General features: G+C 43.6%; 1 protein-coding gene and 1 long non-coding RNA gene across 3 annotated transcripts in view; one reads left to right on the top strand and one right to left on the bottom strand.

Moving 5' to 3' along the window:
* The first annotated feature begins 784 nt into the window (after window positions 1–784).
* LOC116663129 lies at window positions 785–13,249 on the top strand. The gene is made up of 2 exons (XR_004319184.1): window positions 785–2,346; window positions 12,269–13,249. It is a non-coding gene; the product is annotated as an uncharacterized LOC116663129 (long non-coding RNA).
* LOC102512851 (histone-arginine methyltransferase CARM1-like) overlaps window positions 8,547–18,482 on the bottom strand; it is a 269,788-nt gene continuing 259,852 nt past the window's right edge. Inside the window, exons 14-15 of one of the 2 annotated variants that reach the window (XR_004319183.1) lie at window positions 10,724–10,993; window positions 8,547–10,494 (exon numbers count right to left, since the gene is read on the bottom strand). The gene's annotated coding sequence lies outside the window, so the exon portion shown is untranslated. Of the gene's footprint in view, window positions 10,994–18,482 lie in introns of both variants that reach the window. The other variant, XR_004319182.1, reaches the window with a different exon arrangement.

The raw sequence follows: 18,482 nt of genomic DNA, 5'->3' as shown, positions 1-18,482 counted from the left end.
AAAAGCTATAGAAACTCTTTTTAAGATGGAGAAAAGATTAACCAACTAACCTAAACCTATTACGCCAGTTTGAATTCTCCAGGAAGCAGATGCCAAGACAGAAGCAGGAGGACAAGACATTTATTGGAGGGAAAGCCTATGAAAGACAAGGAGAGGGACCAGGAGTAAGAGGGAAGCTCCTCGGGCCATAATGCTGATCTGAGACCTGTGAAGGGAGGGACGGGAGGGAGAAGAATATGGTAGAAAGATCTTTAGGCCAGTAGCAGAGTGCTGAGAAACTCTTGGTTAGGCCAACACTGAGCTCCAGAGCAAAGATTCTCATTAAAGGAGATCCGAATTGTGTAGTCATGGCCTGGCTCTAGTATCCCCTCGGTGCTCTGTTACTGGCTGGGAGCAACCCAGGAAGAGCACAGCCCCGGCATGAATGCTGTGGTGGAGCCTGAAGCTGTGGCTGCTGCAGGCTCTCAGCCGACTACACCTCTTACAGCAGGTTCTCTCCTGAAGAGAGATCAGAGCAGGGCTGGACCCAGGGCTGCCAGGGTCCACCTCTTGTATAGCACAAATCTACTTCCCCAACCATAGCAGGGGAACAGCTCCTCCATTGTTATTACCAGTGGGGGTGGGAGGGGAGGGAGGAATAAATTGGGAGTTTGAGATCAGCAGACAAACTTCTATATACAGAATAGATAAACAACAAGGTTCTACTGTAGAGCACAGTGAACTATATTCAATAGCTGGTAATAACTTATAATGAAAAAATATATATATAACTGAATCACTGTGTTGTACACCAGAAACTAAATATAGTAAATTACCATCGTTCCTTCTAATTCACCTCCTAAGGGGAGAGTTAGAAGAGGGTGAGCAGTGGGACAAACTAGAATCTTCTGGGGGCTGCAGTATTTACTCATCATCTCCCTCCTACGCTGTCCATCCTATTAGCTAGAGTAGTTACCCTCAGCTACTAACTAGACAGGTTTCGGTGGCTTACACTTGGCTGGTGACTTAAACCTTTACCCCTGAGGGTTCTGAGACTCCGGCAGTCAGCCCCTGCTAAGGCAAGGGCTGCTACAGAGGTCTTTACAGCTACATTTGGGGCTAAGGGGTACTGAGAGGCACCTAAGTGGGTCACCGGGGTGCTACAGTGATCCCTCATGTCCCCGTTGTATAGAAGCAGACCTCCCTCCCCCTACTGTTCAGAGTCAGTCATCCCTGCCAAGACGGTGACTCCTCACTGTTGACGCTGGACACAGTGAGTCCTGAATGTCCAGGTAGCATCCATAGGTCAGTGGAACTCTTGCTCTGTCCTCTGCCAAGAATGTGTCCCCTTTAGAACAAGGACCTCTAACCCTGCAAGAGCCCCGAGTTATGGGAACAGGAAACACAAATTCCCCCAGATGGTCGTTGAGAATGATGGTAAGGGGGTCCATTCCTGCTTTTACTCAGTTCCCAGTCCTATGGAGTATTCTTACAGCACCGTGCAGAGATCTCTAATTTCAACGTATTTATTCTGAATTCTGGAGGACAGCACCCCATTTTTGCAGAGTATGGCCTCCAAGCTGGTGCTTCAGCTGTGCCTTCAGAAGGCCGACACAATGCTCCCTCACGCCAGCTGCTTCTGGATGGTGCAGTATGTGATACGGCTTGTGGATCCCATGGCTTCCTTGGCTGTGAAGTGTGCCCCAGATGCTGTGTTACGTAGTACCCCATGAGTATGGATCAGGCACTCCTTAGCTTCCGGATAGTGATGCTGGCTGAGGCTCCTGGGCAGAAAAGGAAGCCCATACTTGGAGGAGGACTCGATTCTTTCAGGTTGAAAGACATCAGAAAGGGAAGCTCTTCCTACTGGGCAAGCAGTGCACCTGGTCATCCAATTATGCGGAAGGAGAATGGCCCAAAGTGAGAACATATGGAAATTCCAAATCAGTGGCTCATGCCCCAGCCTGCTGGTCAGGGGCCTGGAAGGAAAAGGCCGATGGGGAACAAGGAGGTCCAGGGTAAAGGCACAGGGATGGACATACGGGAGTGGACACAAAATGTGAACATTTCACACTTTAATACCCATCAAAAGGCATCCGCCATGAACGCTGAACAACCAAGAAGACAAAATGATTCAGCCAGTTGACATCAGTGAGCCTGCAGTACCAGGCACTCGAGACCTGGCCTGATGGATTTGTGAACACGGTGGCCACAATGGCAGGGGGGGAGGCTACACATGGACCCAACAGCATGAACTTCCACTTACCAAGGCCAATCTAACTACTGCTTCCTCTGACTGTGGAATCTGCCAGCACCAGAAACCTGCGAGGGCACTATTTCCCAAGGAAACCAACAGGCCACCTGCTGGTAAGTTGATGACATTCCACTCCTTTTATTCTGGAAAGGCCAGGTGTTTCTCCTCAAAGGAGAGTCCACGTGTCCATACTTTGGAGGGATGTCCTGATGTGCTCCTGACCCTAAAAATGTGTACCTTCTTTTCTTTAAATCCTAGCTGTTAGAATTCCTGAAAGCTTCACTGAAGTGGCTTGTCCCTGAAACTCTGTAGAGTTTATTTCCCACCTTCTTGATGACATGTTTCTTACCGAGGTCTCTAGCATACTAACCACATCTTTGTTTTACTGATGGATCAGTGAGATGTTCTGCAGGATGTCCAGATGGTCCAGATCTCTTGGACTATATTAAGACAGAAGGTGGGCGAGCTAACATAGTCCTGGTGCAAAACTGTAAATGAATATTGTTGTTCATTCCAAGGAATGGGAACTGATACTGATTCTATTTTCCATCTATTTTTTCCATCCTATTTTACCATCTGCTCTGGTAACTCAGGCATCTCACCTTTGCCCTCCAGCCTTTGGAAAGCGACATAGCTATTTGAGTAAAAACACAGTGTTTGCCCCATTCCCTTGGAGTCTTTGCCAGAGTCTTAAATCCCATGTTCCAAGTCAGTGTTCTCCTGCTTGTTCACTTTTACATTCCAGCCCCTTGGTCAGGCATCCTTACAACCCAGTTGGTGGGTACTCATCCGCTCTTGACAGTATGTGCTGGCTAACTCTTTTTTTAAATTGAAGTATAGTCAGTTTACAATGTTGTGTCAATTTCTGGTGTACAGCATCATGTTTCAGTCATGCATACCCCTTTTCATATTCTTTTTCATTGTAGGTTACTATAAGATATTGAATATAGTTCCCTGTGCTATACAGTATAAACCTGTTTATCTATTTTATATACAGTAGTTTGTATCTGAAAATCCCAAAGTCCAATTTACCCCTCCACCTCCCCCCTTTCCCAATGATAACCATAAGTTTGCTCTCTCTGTCTGAGAGTCTGTTTCTGTTTTGTAAGTAAGTACATTTGTGTCTTTTTAAAAATAGATTCCACATATGTGTGATATCATATGGTATTTATCTCTTTCTGGCTTACTTCACTTAGAATGATAACCTCCAGGTCCATCCATGTTGCTGCAAGTGGCATTATTTTATTCTTTTTTATGGCTGAATAGTATTCCATCATATAAATACACCACATCCTCTTTATCCAGCCATCTACTGATGGACATTTAGGTTGTTTCCATGTCTTGGCTATTGTATATAGTGCTGCTATGAACATTGGGGTGCAGGTATCTTTTCAAATTAGAGTTTCCTCTCGATATATGCCCAGGAATTGGATTGCTGGATCATATGGTAAATCTGTTTTCAGTCTTTTGAGGACTCTCCATACTGTTTTCCATATTGGCTGCATCAAACTACATTCCTACCGGCAATGTAGGAGGGTCCCCTTTTCTCCACACCCTCTCTATATGCTGGCTAACTCTTGCAGCGGCTTTGGGGTGTAATCTTGTCTCCCTCATCAGGCCCAGCAGGTCCTCAGCTGGGAAATGCTGGATTTAACCCCAGTTATTAGCCTGGCAGCCAGGAGAGGCAGAGGGGAACAGCTTCTAGGGGCAGGGGATGGGGCAGTATGTGCTGTCTGCAGGGAGAGACCTCTAAGGTGTCTTCCTGCTCAAGGGAAGTCTGGATCTTTCTAAAGAGGTGTGGGCCACCTCTGCCAGCTCTGCATGCTCAGGGTAGTGGGTGGACCCAAAACTGGGACACCCATTCATGTCCCGCTCCCATATTTCAGGGTCTCAAAAGTTTTCCCAATCAGGTCACTAGCTTCAGGGTAACAGATCGCCTTGGATAAGCATTTGGAAATTTGTGGACACTCATGACTCTTTGAAATCTTGTGCTTGCTCCTCACGTTGTCCTCCTCCCCGCGAGGGACAGGAGCCTCCTTGTAAGTTACCAAAGACGCCTCCAGCCCTCCCACTAGCCTTTCACTATCTAACCGCTTCCAGTTCTCATTATCACTCTGCAGGGAATCCTCCAACTCCACTATCCTTACATCCACCGAACCCCCCACAGCTTCCAAATGCCTGAAACACTGCACTGACAAGGGCATTCCTCTCCACCAGATGTCCCCCTGGCCATCACAGGTGATTTTTTTCACTAGTTGGACAACCATCTGTGCCAAGGACTAGCTGTGCCCCACATACCACTTAGATGGAGATCCTCCTTGCCAGCCTGTGCTGAGTGATCCAGCCTCAAAACCCATCTTACTGCCAGCTTTCTGGAACCACTCCTGGTACCAGTGGTGTTATTTACAGTTCTCTAGGAAGCAAAAGCAAAGAGTTAGAAATGTAAAAGATATATGCAGGGGAGAACCTGTGAAAGACAAAGGGAAGAGGAAGTGGGGTTAGAGGAGCTCCTCTGACCTCAACCTGGGAAGGACGGATTGTGTAGGAAGAGCATCTCTTAAGAACGTTCTGGCCAGACTGGTGTGGAGTCTTAAAGCAAAGACTGGCCATCATAAGAGCCCCTAACTGGGCAGGAATGGCCTGGCTCTGAGATCCCGGCCACATGCTGTCGTTGGCTTGAAGCCGCCCCGGGAGACTGTAGCCTTGGTTTGGATACCATGGTGGATCCTGAAGGTACGAGAGCTGGAGCCTTCGGCTACCCAGCCTCTCCCCTCCTGCAGATGGTTCCATCTTGAAGAAAGATATGAGCAGTGCACCCTCTGCCTATCGTTGTATGACCAGTGTAGTGGTAAGGCCCGGACAAAACCCAGAACCATCACCAGGGTTTTAGAAGCCTAATCTTATGCCTTTTCTGTATTTGGGGAGAAAAGATTAATTTCTACCATATATTCTTTGATGTAGTATCTATTATTTAGAAATTCAAAGTAATAGGGCCTCAAAAAATTAACTCCTTGGACAATAAATTATATAAGCTATTGAATCAAAGCATGACTTAGCACTAAAAGCAGAAGTTAGGTTTTGGGGAGCTACACAATCAGCGTTTGTTTTAATATACCTTATTGCTAAGGTTTAGTCCGTGCAAGGCAGGGCGTTCTCAGTGCCTGTCCATGAGACAGGGGTACTAAGTTAACAACCTAGAATTTCAAATGTGGTGGCTGAGTACTTCACATATGTTAGCACACGAATGTTTGTAACATCATTACATCATTTCACAAGAGTTAGCTGTCTGAGAGAAGGGAAACTGTCCTTTGTTTGCTGGAATATCTCTAGGGCCTAGTAAGTTGCCTGGCACGTATTTGGTTGTCGATAACATTTGTGAAATGGGTGTCGTTGTTAAACTATAATTCTGTAAGTATCAGAGTCATAGCTATTTTCTCTGCTGGTACATAGTAAGAACTTAAGTCAACAAATTCAGCAACTATGTTTATTCAGTGGCTGTTCTGTGTCAGGCACTGTTCTAGGCACTTGGGATATACAAGGCAACAAAACTAAGACTCTCTGCTAATAAACACCAAGCAATAAATAAGTGCACTGTAGGATATGCCAGGACTACAGTGGAAAGGAACAGGGCCAGGTAAGGAGAGAACCAGACTGAGGGGACAGGTTACGATAATAAATAAATGGACAGGGTAGGTCTCGTTGAGGAGAGATTTGAGGAGTGATTTGGCAAGTCTGGGAGTTCACCCAACATACACGTGGGAGAAGAGTGTTCCAGACAGAGGACAGAGCTGGCACAAACCACAGCACCACTGTCTCTGAGGAACAGCGGGGAGGCCAGCGTGGCTGGAGTCATCTGGGGAGAAGAGTAACAGGAAGCAAGTTCAGGAGGAGGTGGGAGTGGGTGACAGACAGTGAAAAGATTTTTTAGGCCACTTTAAGGACTTTGGGTTTTACTCAGTGTGAGGAGAGGCCTCTCAGGGTTTCGAGCAGGAGAGAAAAATGATCTGACATCAGCACAATCAACTGTTGTAGGATTAATGAGTATGTGAAGGAGATAGAATCATGCTATTTTATTGCCCACGAACTGGTTCTATCAAACTCAATGTAATGACAGATACATTTTTGCTGATTCCCCCCGGTACTCATTCTTTATCTCTCGGGAGCTGCTAGTCTTCTGTAACTTCATCGTTCCCCCTTTCAGCAGCAGCAGGAGGGAGTCTTTGCCAACCACTTAATCAGGACTAACTAGATACTGTCTGATCATTTTTAGAGCACTTTTCATACGTATTATGTCACTCAAATCATCACAATTATATGTAGTATTGTGTCACAAATAAAGAAGTGAGCTCGGAGAGATTATATGTGTTAGCCACAGTCACACATTTAATAAATGGCAGGGTTTGAATTTTGTCTCCTTATCTAGCATTTGTAGAACTGCATTCTAGGTCCTAAAGATAAAAAGCAGCTTAATGACCCAAGGAGGGGTTTCTGGTCCAGGTGGGACCAGGATAGGAGTAAACACAAATATGCTGAACAGCAGGATAAAGAAGCAGAGGCAAAGCACCGAAGCTGTGGGATGTTCAGCAAACATGTCCACAAAGAGGATGATGGTTGTGATGGTTGGTGGCCTTAGATGCACTGAAATGGGGTGGGAATAGTACCAGCAGCAGATCCTTGGGGGTCAAGATGCACTGTGGGTCCCCTGAGGACGGGGGAGTAGACTCAAATGGCTGGAACCTCCATTTTGAGTGGAAGTTGTAGGAAACAGGATTCTGGTGGGTAGGAAAAGGCCACATTATACAGAGTCTCAAGACACAGACCATTTGTACTTTATCGACTGGAAGTTGCCAAAGATGTCTGAGTGGAGATGGTGATGTTAGCAAAGTTTTTGTTTTTTAATCTCTTTGAACTTTTAAAGAAAGTTTAATATGAGTATAAAGATTCCTTAAGAAACTAAAAATAGACTTACCATATGATCCAGCAATCACATTCCTGGGCATGTATCTAAAGTTTAATATGAGTATATAAGGAAACTAAAAATAGACTTACCATATGATCCAACAATCACATTCCTGGGCATATATCTGGAGGGAACTCTAATTTGAAAAGATACATGCACCCCAGTGTTCATAGCAGCACTATTTACAATAGCAAAGACATGGAAACAACCTAAATGTCCATTGATAGATAACTGAATAAAGAAATTGTGATACATTTATATGATGGAATACTACTCAGTGTTAAAAAAAAAAGAATGAAATAATGCCATTTGCAGCAACATGGATGTACTTAGAGATTATCGTATTAAGTGAAGTAAGCCAGACAGAGAAAGGCAAACATCATAGGATATCACTTATATGTGTAATCTAAAAAATGATACATATAAACTTATTTACAAAACAGAAACAGACTCACAGACATAGAAAACAAATTTATGGCTCCCGGGGGCGGAGGGGGGAAGGGAGAGGATGGAGGGGTAAACTGGCAATTTGGAATTTGCAGATACTAACTGCTATATATAAAACAGATAAACAACAAATTTACACCATATAGCACAGGGAACTATATTCAGTATCTTGTAATAACCTATAATGAAAAAGAATATGGAAAAGAATATATATGTATGACCTAATCACTATGCTGTACACTAGAAACTAACACAACATGGTAAATCAACTATATTTCAATTAAAAAAGTTAAAAATAAATTAATTAAATAAAGTTCAATATAACAAGACTGTGTTGTGGGATCTGACATGAGAGGTAGTGTCTTAGAATGAGTTGCTCCAGAAGTTAACCCTAAAACTAAGATTCAAGTGAAAATAACTGATTTTGGGGGTGATGCCAGGAAATACCAGTACGGTACCTGGGGAGAGAGATGGGGAACAGAAGGCAGCCAACAAAGTGTTCATTGTCAAGCAATTTACCATTGTGGATGATTAGAGATCAATCTTGTTGGGGGACCCTGGGAGCCAGTGTAGAACATACACCTCGGAGGTATCTCACCCAAGGGATGCAGGAACCCTCACAAATGAAAGATGAAAGGCTCATTTCCTCAATTTTGTGGGCAGCTAACGTCCTATTGGACTCTTTATGATCCGTGAGCGAGGGAGAGGTTTCCACCGACCCAGCTGAAAGTACTCACTACCTCTGGTGGTTGGGAGCGTAGCCAAATCAATCTGACTTCAAAAGACAAAAAGCTGATTCTTGCAGCAAATTCATACCTGCAGTAGAATAAATATCTAACCTTGACTTTCCTTTTTTCCATTTGCTTTGTTGAAATTATGTGCTCCGTTTTGAGATTCACATGGGAGGGCAATGAGTGATATTTTGCCAAGCGTATGGGTGGAACCATCCTCCGCACAACTTTTCCCAGACCTTGTCTGCGGAGCCACCTCCAGGCTGACACGCTCTCAGTGACATAACAAGATTGATTCCCTTCCCCATCTCTGCTAAATACTTCTCTTATTTCCATCAAATTTGATATGTGAACAAGAATGGGTATCTATGTCCCAGGGGATGGAGATCTTTGAAAGATACATATTTGAAAGGAAAAAGGAGACGCCAAGGAGACCAAGACGACAACCTGGGAAAGTGAAGCAGAAGAGGAGGCTGGGGTGAGAACGAGCAAGGGAAGTTGAGAAAAAGGCAAAGAGCAGAAAGGTGGAGGGAGGCGTGGGAGGGAGGGGGACGTGACCCGCCGACCCTTCTGCCTTACAAATACCATGGATGCTGACTACGCAGGGCTCCTTCCTGTCCGCGAGAGAATCCACAAAAGTCCATTTGGACTGAGTTGGTTAATCAAACTTTCATACATAGAAGTGAATTGGCCAAATGTAGTATTTAATTTATTAAGTACATGGACATACTTAAAGCCACATTTAAAATAAGATATAAATGTGGAAATATTGTCCTTACTCTCACATTCCATTTAATAAAGTCTCCATATACATTATCGGTGCAAGTACCCCTGTCATCAACAGAGGCGTTTCTGGAGTCACCTCATACTGTTTTCAGAAGGGACTTACAACTTTCGAGTTCACCACTCGGGAACAATGACTGCATCATATTTCTTTGCACCCCCTCCCCCCCCTTAACTGATCCTCTCAGGAGCCTGTGACTCACATCCAAAGTCTGTGTGGATTGAGCTAGTTTGTGGCTCATCTTCTCTAAGCTGTAGTTGATTTTTCATCACAAGATAATTAAAAGTCTTTTAAATGAAAAAATCTGTAAGGATTCAAATGTGATGTGCTTTTATTTATTTTTTTTTTTTGAAGTAAAATTCAGGCAAATATGATATGGTTTTCCTAGAAGGGAGAATTTTATAGCTCAAGGCTGTAAGATTCCAGAGATTCCTTGAGACGTCTGTGGTCAGGTCAGGCTTGGAACAAACTCCAACTGAATTACATACAGAGAACACCTTCCAGGAGGTATTTTAGCCTCCATTAGGTTCTGGACTGTTCTAACCGGGTCAGCCTCTCCAGAAACTATGCCGTGAGAAAACGCCAGCCTCATCTGTCACCAGTGGTCATTCTCAGCTGAGACTGTTCTGCCCCTGGGGGGTCACCTGGCAATGCCTGGAGACATCTGGGGTTGCTACTACCGGGGTGTAATAGAATTCTCCAAAGGAAAAAAATCTCCATATACACACACACAGAGAAAGTGATTTTAAAGAACTGGCTCCTGTGATTATGCTGGCCAGCAAGTTCAAAATCTGTAATTCAAGTTGAAAGTCCATCAAGAGGGAGGCCCAGGGAAGAGCTGATGTTGCAGTCCAAGTCCAAAGGCCGTCTGCTGGCAGAATTCCCTCTTGCTTCCAGGCAGTCAGTCTTTTGTTCTTAGTCAGGCTTTCAACTGATTGGATGCGGCCCACCCACATGACAGGTGCAATCTGCTTTGCTCAAAGTCTACCAATTTCTATGTTAATCTCATCAAAACACCCTCCCAGAAACAACTAGAATATCACTTGACAACATAGCTGGGCATTGTGCCCCAGACAACAACAGAAAATTATCATGGGGATGGGGGTTACTGGCTTCTAGAGGGTAGAGACTAGGACTGCCACTACAAACTACAATACGCAGGACACTCCTCACCCCAATACAAAGAATTATCCAGCCCCAAATGTCACTGATGAGAGGCTGGGAAACACTGGTCCACAGGCTCCAGTCAGAGACTTGAAATGAGGCTGTAACGTCATTGAATGGAGGTGATGGGGCTTTTCCAGTCTGCAGGAAGCCACGAGATTCACCTGGAAAGAAACTGATGGGTGAAAACATCTTAATGAAGATCACTCTTCCCTTCTCTTTCCACTCTGATTTGGTGGGAAAGAGAATCATTTCGCTGAGACTCACTTACGACAAGCCTGCCAGTTTGGGACATCTGAGCAGACAAATTTAATTTCTTTATGCCGATGCCCCACTCACCCTTTCAGGGCAGAAATGTGCTGGGGGAAAGGAATGGAAAGAGGGTTTCTGGCAGTTCCTCTGACCTGAGTGAAACGTGAGCTCAGATGTTCCGGGAGTAAAACCAGCATCTGAGTGTAACTTCCACGGGGCAGTTCAGCCATCCAAGCAGGACAAAAACAACCAAACTGACAATGAACTTGCTGAAGAGTAGAGCAGAAGGGCCAGTAGCACAACAGCTGCATTCATTCATTTGGTCATTTGTTCACGCGTTCACCCAACAGATCTTGTGCGAGGCTCTGTGCAAAGAAGGCAGCCTGGCCTCTGTTCTTCTGTTTTGCAGTCTTGTGGAGAAGCTAGACAATGAACCACAGTTAGAAACACATTATCAAGGAGAAGGCTGTTACGGATGGGTGTATGACCTGATTAGTGGTGGCTTTCGCCACACTCTGGTGGGAAAGAGTCCTGGATCTGGGGCCCCAGCTGGAGTCAAATCCTAGCTCTTAGACTTCCTGACTGCCAAGTCAGTTATCTTCTTGGATCTCCTGTAAAATGGGGACAAAACCACCACCAACCCACCTGTTACATGGGCTTAATGTCAGAAGCAGATACAATAATGCATGAAAGCACTGTCAGCTGCAAAGTCCTGAATTAGTGTTTCTCATCCCTAGCTGTACATCAGAATTACCTCGTAGCTGGGAGCCTGACTGCCCCCACCCCGCAGCGCAGACCGATGGGGTCAGAATCCCTTAGTGGAAGAGTCTAAGCACTGGTATTTTAAAAAAGCTCTCAGGAGAAACTAAAGCACAGCCATCCTACATGAGCATTGTCAGTTCATATACTGTTACCCCCCCCCCAAAGTAATCACAGTCAAAACTTGTTGTTTAGTGATCTTTATGTCCCAAAGTTGGTTCAAACTGACATAAAAAAAAGTAGATTTGGGCCACTGTGCTTTTGGCCATCTTGCTTTAATGCTATAAGCAGCAGAGAAACCTGCTGTCGCTCAGAACATGGGCAGCATCCAGCGACTTCACAGGCCAGACGCATCTTGAGTGGCAGGTGGGGGACAGACCTCACTGCGGGGGTGAAATAAGTTTCACCCGCCAGGTAGCACGTGCTCTCCTAATGGCAGGAAATACGCGTCGTACAGCAGACATTGGATTTTCTGTCCTGTGACTAGTACGTTTTTAGACATTTTAGGGATACTCTACTACACTGCAGAGACAACAATCACTACTTTCATGGAGATCAGGTTCCAGCAGGAAGAGGAAGACAGTAAAAATCAGTAAGTAGAATACAGAAAATGTTAGATGGTGGTACGTACTGTAGAGAAAAGTAGAATAAGGGGTATGGGTCTCTGGTCCTGTGAAAGAAGTGACAGAATGAGCCATGTTGTACCTGGAGGAACAGTGTTTTAGGCAGAGAGAACCGCAAGTACAGATGTCCCGAGGCAGAGACGTGCCTGGTTTGTTTGAGGAACAGCAAGGAGGGCGAGGGTAATAGAGATGAGATCAGAGTTATCTGCAGGCCTGAGTACAGAGCCTTGTGGGATATTGGGAATACTTATTTTCACTCTGAGGGAGAAGGATTTTCAACAGAGGAGTGGTATGATTTGACTTGTGTCTTGACAGGAGCACTGCCTGCCACATGGAGAATGAACTCAAGGGGACAATGTTAGGAGAAGGGAGACCAGTGAGGAGCTGCTATGATAAGCTGAAAGGAAAGGCTGGTGGCTTGGACCAGGGAGAGAGGCAGCAGAAGTCGTGAGAAGTGGTTGAGGAGGTGAGAAGTAGCAGAGCGAGCCCAGGTGAGGAGCCAGCATCACAACTGATGACTCAAGGACAAGTTGGTCAAAACACGGAAGCAAATCCAGGGTTGATGTGTCAGAAACCCAGAAAGTCCACTAAGATCAATGCCACCCGAGCTTCCAGACAGACAGAGATGGACTCTCTGCAGCCCTGTCTCTCTGTGCACCTTGCATTTGAAACACTCCAAGCAGTATCACAATTGAAAATGCTTTTTTGAAGGGAGAGAGACTGTCACCATTATCATAGCCCTGTGAGAGCTGTAACTGAAACACTGCCAGACACTGCCTGCTGCTGAACATTTCTAAAAAGGAGACATAAAGTGTGATTCTGCAGAACCTTGCTTGACTATTATAATGCATAGAATCTGTGAGATTGGGAACTGGCAAGACAGGACACAGTGGAAAGAAACGAGGTAGAACTGTGCACTGACTATTCTAAATCCCACGTGTTCTGCTGTGAAGGTTTCTAGCTCCAAGAGATAGACGTGTGCAGCAGATGAAGAACATTTGCCAGCAGATGGCACTGTTTCCCCTGAAATGCCTGACAATATCCAAAACCACAGGATGGGTAACAGACCAGGACCTGCAGCAAGCTAGAGAGGAGAGTCGTGATTATAATTCATCAAGTGCCTGGAGCCCCAGGGGCAAGGGGGTGAATGTGGTCCTATCAGTCTTAGGCAAACCTGCAGGCTCCCTTGGCACGGAATGACTTGAAGGATTCTGTTCTTCTCAACCAAGTTCTCAACAGAGTTTAGTACAGGAGTTCTCAGCCCTTTGGCTGAGGCTTCTGAACTCGGTCTCAGCATCATGTTGTGTGTGTTTTTTTTTCCCTCCAAGTAAATCACCCATCATTCAATGAATTCATGACACATATATCAAGATCTATTTTAACCTCAAATGTCACCCATTCCAGAGTCCCTTCAACCAATCCTCAATCAAACACATGTCAAATACACAAGCCCAGCCCTGTGCTAGGCATCAAAGTAAGGGGGGAAAAACTGAGTTAAAAACATGATTTACATTCACCATTCCACAGAAACTTCCACTGTGATGTCTACTAGAAACATCCACTTAGCATCATGTTTTAAAATGCAAAGGATTTAGAATGCATAGGATTACAAAGTAAGCCAATTATACTGAAATGCAGTCATCAGAATATTGAAGAAAATGTGAGATACAGCAATGCAAGTGCTTCTTTATTAAGGCAGTAAATGAGATTCAGGGGCAGGCCTTGTCCTTGCTGTAGTTTTGAAATTGTGATGAGCAAAAATGCTAATTCCAGGTAATCACCACCACAACCCTTCATCTCTATCCCCTACCCTGCTTTACTTTCTCAACACTCTTACCCTCATCTATATTATCTATTTGCAAATTTACTTTATTGCTGTCTGTTTCCCACACTAAAGAAAGGGCAGGGATTTGTCTGTTTCAATTCCATCTCCCCAGTGCCTAAAACAACAGCGCTGGGTGCGCTCAAGTAATGTTTGTTAAAGGGATGACGCAGACCAGAAATGGAATGGGAGTGCAAATAATTCTCAAATTTAAAATTTTCAGTCTTTTTTCTACCACTGTATTTTATTGCTGCCGACAGAACAAAAATACCATGGGTGAGTTCTGAAGAGTGATTTTAAGAGTGGAAAGTGATTTCTCAAGAATTATAATAGGAAAACAGAGAACAAGCTTTGGTTTGGTAATTATAAGTAATACACTATGCATAAATATCTTAATTGTATGCAATGTTGGTGCATTTACACTTTTTATTTAGGTTGGAGAATATTTTATGAAAGTATTTTCTTCTTTTTTGAATTTGAAAAAAAAGAAATCTTGTGTTTCAGACCATCTCTCCGCAAAACACTTGTGGGTCATGAGTGAATTTCTATTAAATATGCAATCAAATATATATAATAATGATATATTTAGCTATATACATACTGCTAAATACTAGAGACTGGGATAAAATCTATACAAACACACAATCTTTTAATACTACAAAAGAAAGCTAGTACTTTTATTATTAATAATTTAATTTCCTTGTAAATTGTTTTACTTCATCATTATGCACAAAGTGGGTAAGGACATTTTACCATTTCACTTTGGTGCCTCTTGGCCCAGGCAAATCAAGGCGTGTAGTTAATGAGATATTAAACTACTGCTGGTGGGACTTTTGTAACCTCGTGAGTAACACTGGTGACAGAAGACTGTAAGTGGAAAATCCACATTATTTTAACTTTCCAAGAAAGACGAAAATAAATTCTTCAAACCACAGACTGGGGAGCTGAGTCCCAGTTTTAGAGGAGAGTCGGCCAGCCTGGAGAAGCTGTAAGATAACTTATTGCCAGTAGGGGGAGCGAGCGAGCAGTCTCCGAGGACAAATGGCGGTTTGTTGAGTTCATTTCCGTTTTTCTTGGAGCACAACACACTGACTGGCATACCACAACCACGCGTGAGTCCTCTGAAAGACGTGTGAGGTCCTCGCTAATGGTATACTTTCTGACAAGTGGAGAGATGTGGGTTAAGCACAAATTAGGTCAATTTGGAGCATGTGAAAAATAACTGGCCATTCTCATATCTTATCAAATTGTAAGAGTCACTATCCTATCCTTTCTATGACCAACCAATTTCTAAATGCACACTGAAACACATATGAGATTGTCTTTATTAAATGAGTTAATAAGCATCAGAGAGTTGACCTGGGCAATTTTCGGCTACATTAAATGAGGAAGTATAATGTCTAGAGTAAGAGAGATGATGGACCAACTCTCCCCTGGGCTAGGCCGACCACCTGGAAAGTCGTACTCAGCTTGGAACATCACATCTTTAAAGTGGATGTAGACAAAGAGGAACACTATTAGTAGGGTGACAACAAGGATGCTGATGACTTGAGATATGTAAGTGAAATCTGTGCAAAAGATCTGAGGCTGTTTAAACATGAGGCGGCGCAGAGGTCCCGTGTGGGGGATGAAGGGTGCTGCTCAGCTCTTGAGGCTGACAAGTAGAAGACTGGACGATCTGGACAGTATGTGCAATCGCTGGTTGAGGAACAATAAGCAAGAGGGAAAGAACTGGAATTAGGCTCAACAAACAGGAGAATGTTCAAATAGTTGCAGACGTTCAAAGATGAAGAGACATCATGAGGAGGGAGAGAGCTCTCTTTCACCAGAAGTGCTCAGGCAAGCAACACTTTTCACAGATTTCACAAGAAGGCTCAATTATTAAAGGAGTGGCCAATGAGGTCAACGTTCACCATATGCAAGTCTAGGGATTGCTGATGGTCCGTTATAAAATTTTTACAAAGCCCCTGGAAAGATATAGGCAACATGGTTCATAAACCTTAATTTATCCAATTTAAAGGACTATCATTTACTCTATTTTTAAATCTCTTACTTTATAAGGGTGAAATGCCATTCCTTTTATGAAGTAATGACAATGATAGATGGTAATATGCTTTTAAATATACCTTACCTGGCAAAATAAAAAGTGTGGCAATCCTCTCTTGAAATCTCTAAAGTTGTCTTGAAACAGAAAAATTGAAATGAAAAAATCAGAGGGCTTCTCATCTTAATGATCTGTAAGTTTCCTTCCAATCCTGATATGCTATGTATCATTTTAGAAACTACGTATTCAGCATCCTTAGGGAATGAGAGTCTCTCAGGCTTCGTTTCTCTCCCCAGTGAGGCTGGAAGGGTGTTAGTGCACGTCAGCTTTGCCCCCTGCCCCACCCAGCCCTCATAGGCTCATCACCTCTGGCTTTTCTTCACATTTTTACCATCTAAGTGTGTACCTCTAAACACTACACTTTAGACTTTGCCTGTTTTTGGGACGTAATGAAAGTGGAGTCATAGAAAACCTGTCCTTTTTACTGGCCCCTTTTTGCTCAAAATTAAAAAAAAAAAAAAAAAAGATTGATCCAGATTGTTGTATGTAGCTTTTATTCTGTGGCTGAATATAGCTAGACTATAGCCCAATTTATCAGTTTCACTTTGATGGACACCTTTTCCAGTTTTTTGCTATTTTGAATAATGCTTCTCTAAACTTTCTTACCCGTGTCCCCTCATGCAGAGTAAAGAATTGATATAGGTTGAATATTTTATATGAAATACTTTTGTGAAAATCAAATATTCTTGCTATGCGCAATCACTGACGCAGTCAGTACTGCCCAGGAGGGACGCATGATGAAAATACTTACAACGTATTAACAAAACCAGGAAGCAAACATCAAAGTCTGACGGACATTATTTGAGGTATGAAGAGGTTGTTTACAAATGATGTCAACAGATCAAACCAACTTTGCATTTCATGGTGAATTTAAGCAAGATAACACACAATAGCAGAGTGCCCTGGGGCCACTGTGCCTTCACCCTTATCCCACCTATGCCAGCTTCCTTGTCGGTTCTGGTCACCTCCGCCTCCCCTGCAAACCCCTCCTCCCCTCCTTGTAATGTTTGGCCTCATCTATCTGCAAGATCTATTTTTACAGATGTTCTTTCCATTTTAACTGCTAAAGCCCTTTAACATCTGCTCACTCTGGTGTATTCCTTGGACAAGACCTCTCCACGCATCATCAGCCTCCTGCTCTAGAGTGCCACAGAACAGCTGGATTTGAAAAATTTGAGCAGAAAATAAACTACTCAATGATTAATGAAAGTTTCATAGCATTTCAGGAAGTGGATGTCAGACTCACCCAAATGCCTGCAACCAAAGAGAAATTTATGGCAAGCTCGCTAGTGGACAGAGTTAACTAAGCTCAAAACCGTTATTAAAAGCCTTCAGATTTAAACTGCATTCGATGGCTGGTAATTAGAGACCTGATCTGAATGGTTTAAACAAATGAGGGGTATATATTGTGACATAAAAAAGACCCAGAGGTAGGCAGTCCAAGGCTGGTGTGGTGACTCACTGCTACCAAGAATACAGGCATTTTCCTTCTTTGCCTCGCTGCCCTGGGCCATGGCTGCATCCCCGAGGACGCTACTCCATCATCCAAGATGGCTGCCAGAAGGCAACCACCCTTCTTGTAGTTCAGCAAAGGCTGAATGAAGTGAACAGGTCACTGTGAGAGCCAGAATGGGGGGATGAAGAGGCTTTGCCTTTGAGGGCAAGAAGAGAGGAGAGGAGGTGAACAGAGCAGAGGTTGGACATCACAAATCTCTGCCCACGTCTCTGTACAGATCTCTGGACTACTAGTAGGTCAAGAGTGTCTTAATTCATACTTTAAAATTGGCCTGCAGAGAAACTGTGAACCAGCTGCCTGGGAGAGGGCCTCCCTCACTCCCCGCCTTGGTCATGCTTGGCTCATTAGTAGGTACCCAGTGCACCCACACTGTCTCAAGATTCCATCAAGCCCCAGCTGTAGGTATTACACTAACGTCTGTATCACGGATAAAGCTCGTAACTCTCCCAGTGATATTCCTACTTAAACACTCATCAAAGACATCCACATGTATTTGCTTTACATCTTTTCCAACTTGGGACTTAACCAGTATTTCATTGCTTGATTTTATATCTATTTTATTATTGGTAAGCTTGGATTTTTTTCATGGTTATTGGTCTTTCCTGTTTCTACTGAGAATTTTTGCTTATATCCTTTGCATGTTCAAAAACTGGAATGTTAAGAGATTTTATTTTTTCAATATATGCAGGTCCCTTATATCTTAAAGTTATCAGCACATTGTCTATATTTGTTACAAACTTATTTTCCAATTCCCTGCTTCATTCTTCTGCTATATCTACCCCATTATTTATTCCATCCGTTATGTTCTCTATTTAAAATATCACAGTTTTTGCCTTGGTCATTTAAAAAAATTTTTTTTCTTATTTCATTTATTTTTTGGGGGGGGGTAATTATTTATTTTTAGAGGAGGTACTGGGGATTGAACCCAGGACCTAGGGCATGCTAAGCATGTGCCCTACAACTTGATCTATACCCTCCCCCTTGCCTTGGTCATTTTTGATTTGTTGTTTCATACATCTAACATCCCTCATCAGAGGCATTCCTCGTGTTCATGTTGAATTCTTGTTCCAGCAATGCTGCCTTGGAT

Source organism: Camelus ferus, chromosome 4, assembly GCF_009834535.1.
Source record: "Camelus ferus isolate YT-003-E chromosome 4, BCGSAC_Cfer_1.0, whole genome shotgun sequence".
Classification (NCBI taxonomy): domain Eukaryota; kingdom Metazoa; phylum Chordata; class Mammalia; order Artiodactyla; family Camelidae; genus Camelus; species Camelus ferus.
The sequence above is the reverse complement of the archived record's forward strand: the minus strand, read 5'-3'. Positions and strand labels throughout refer to the sequence as shown.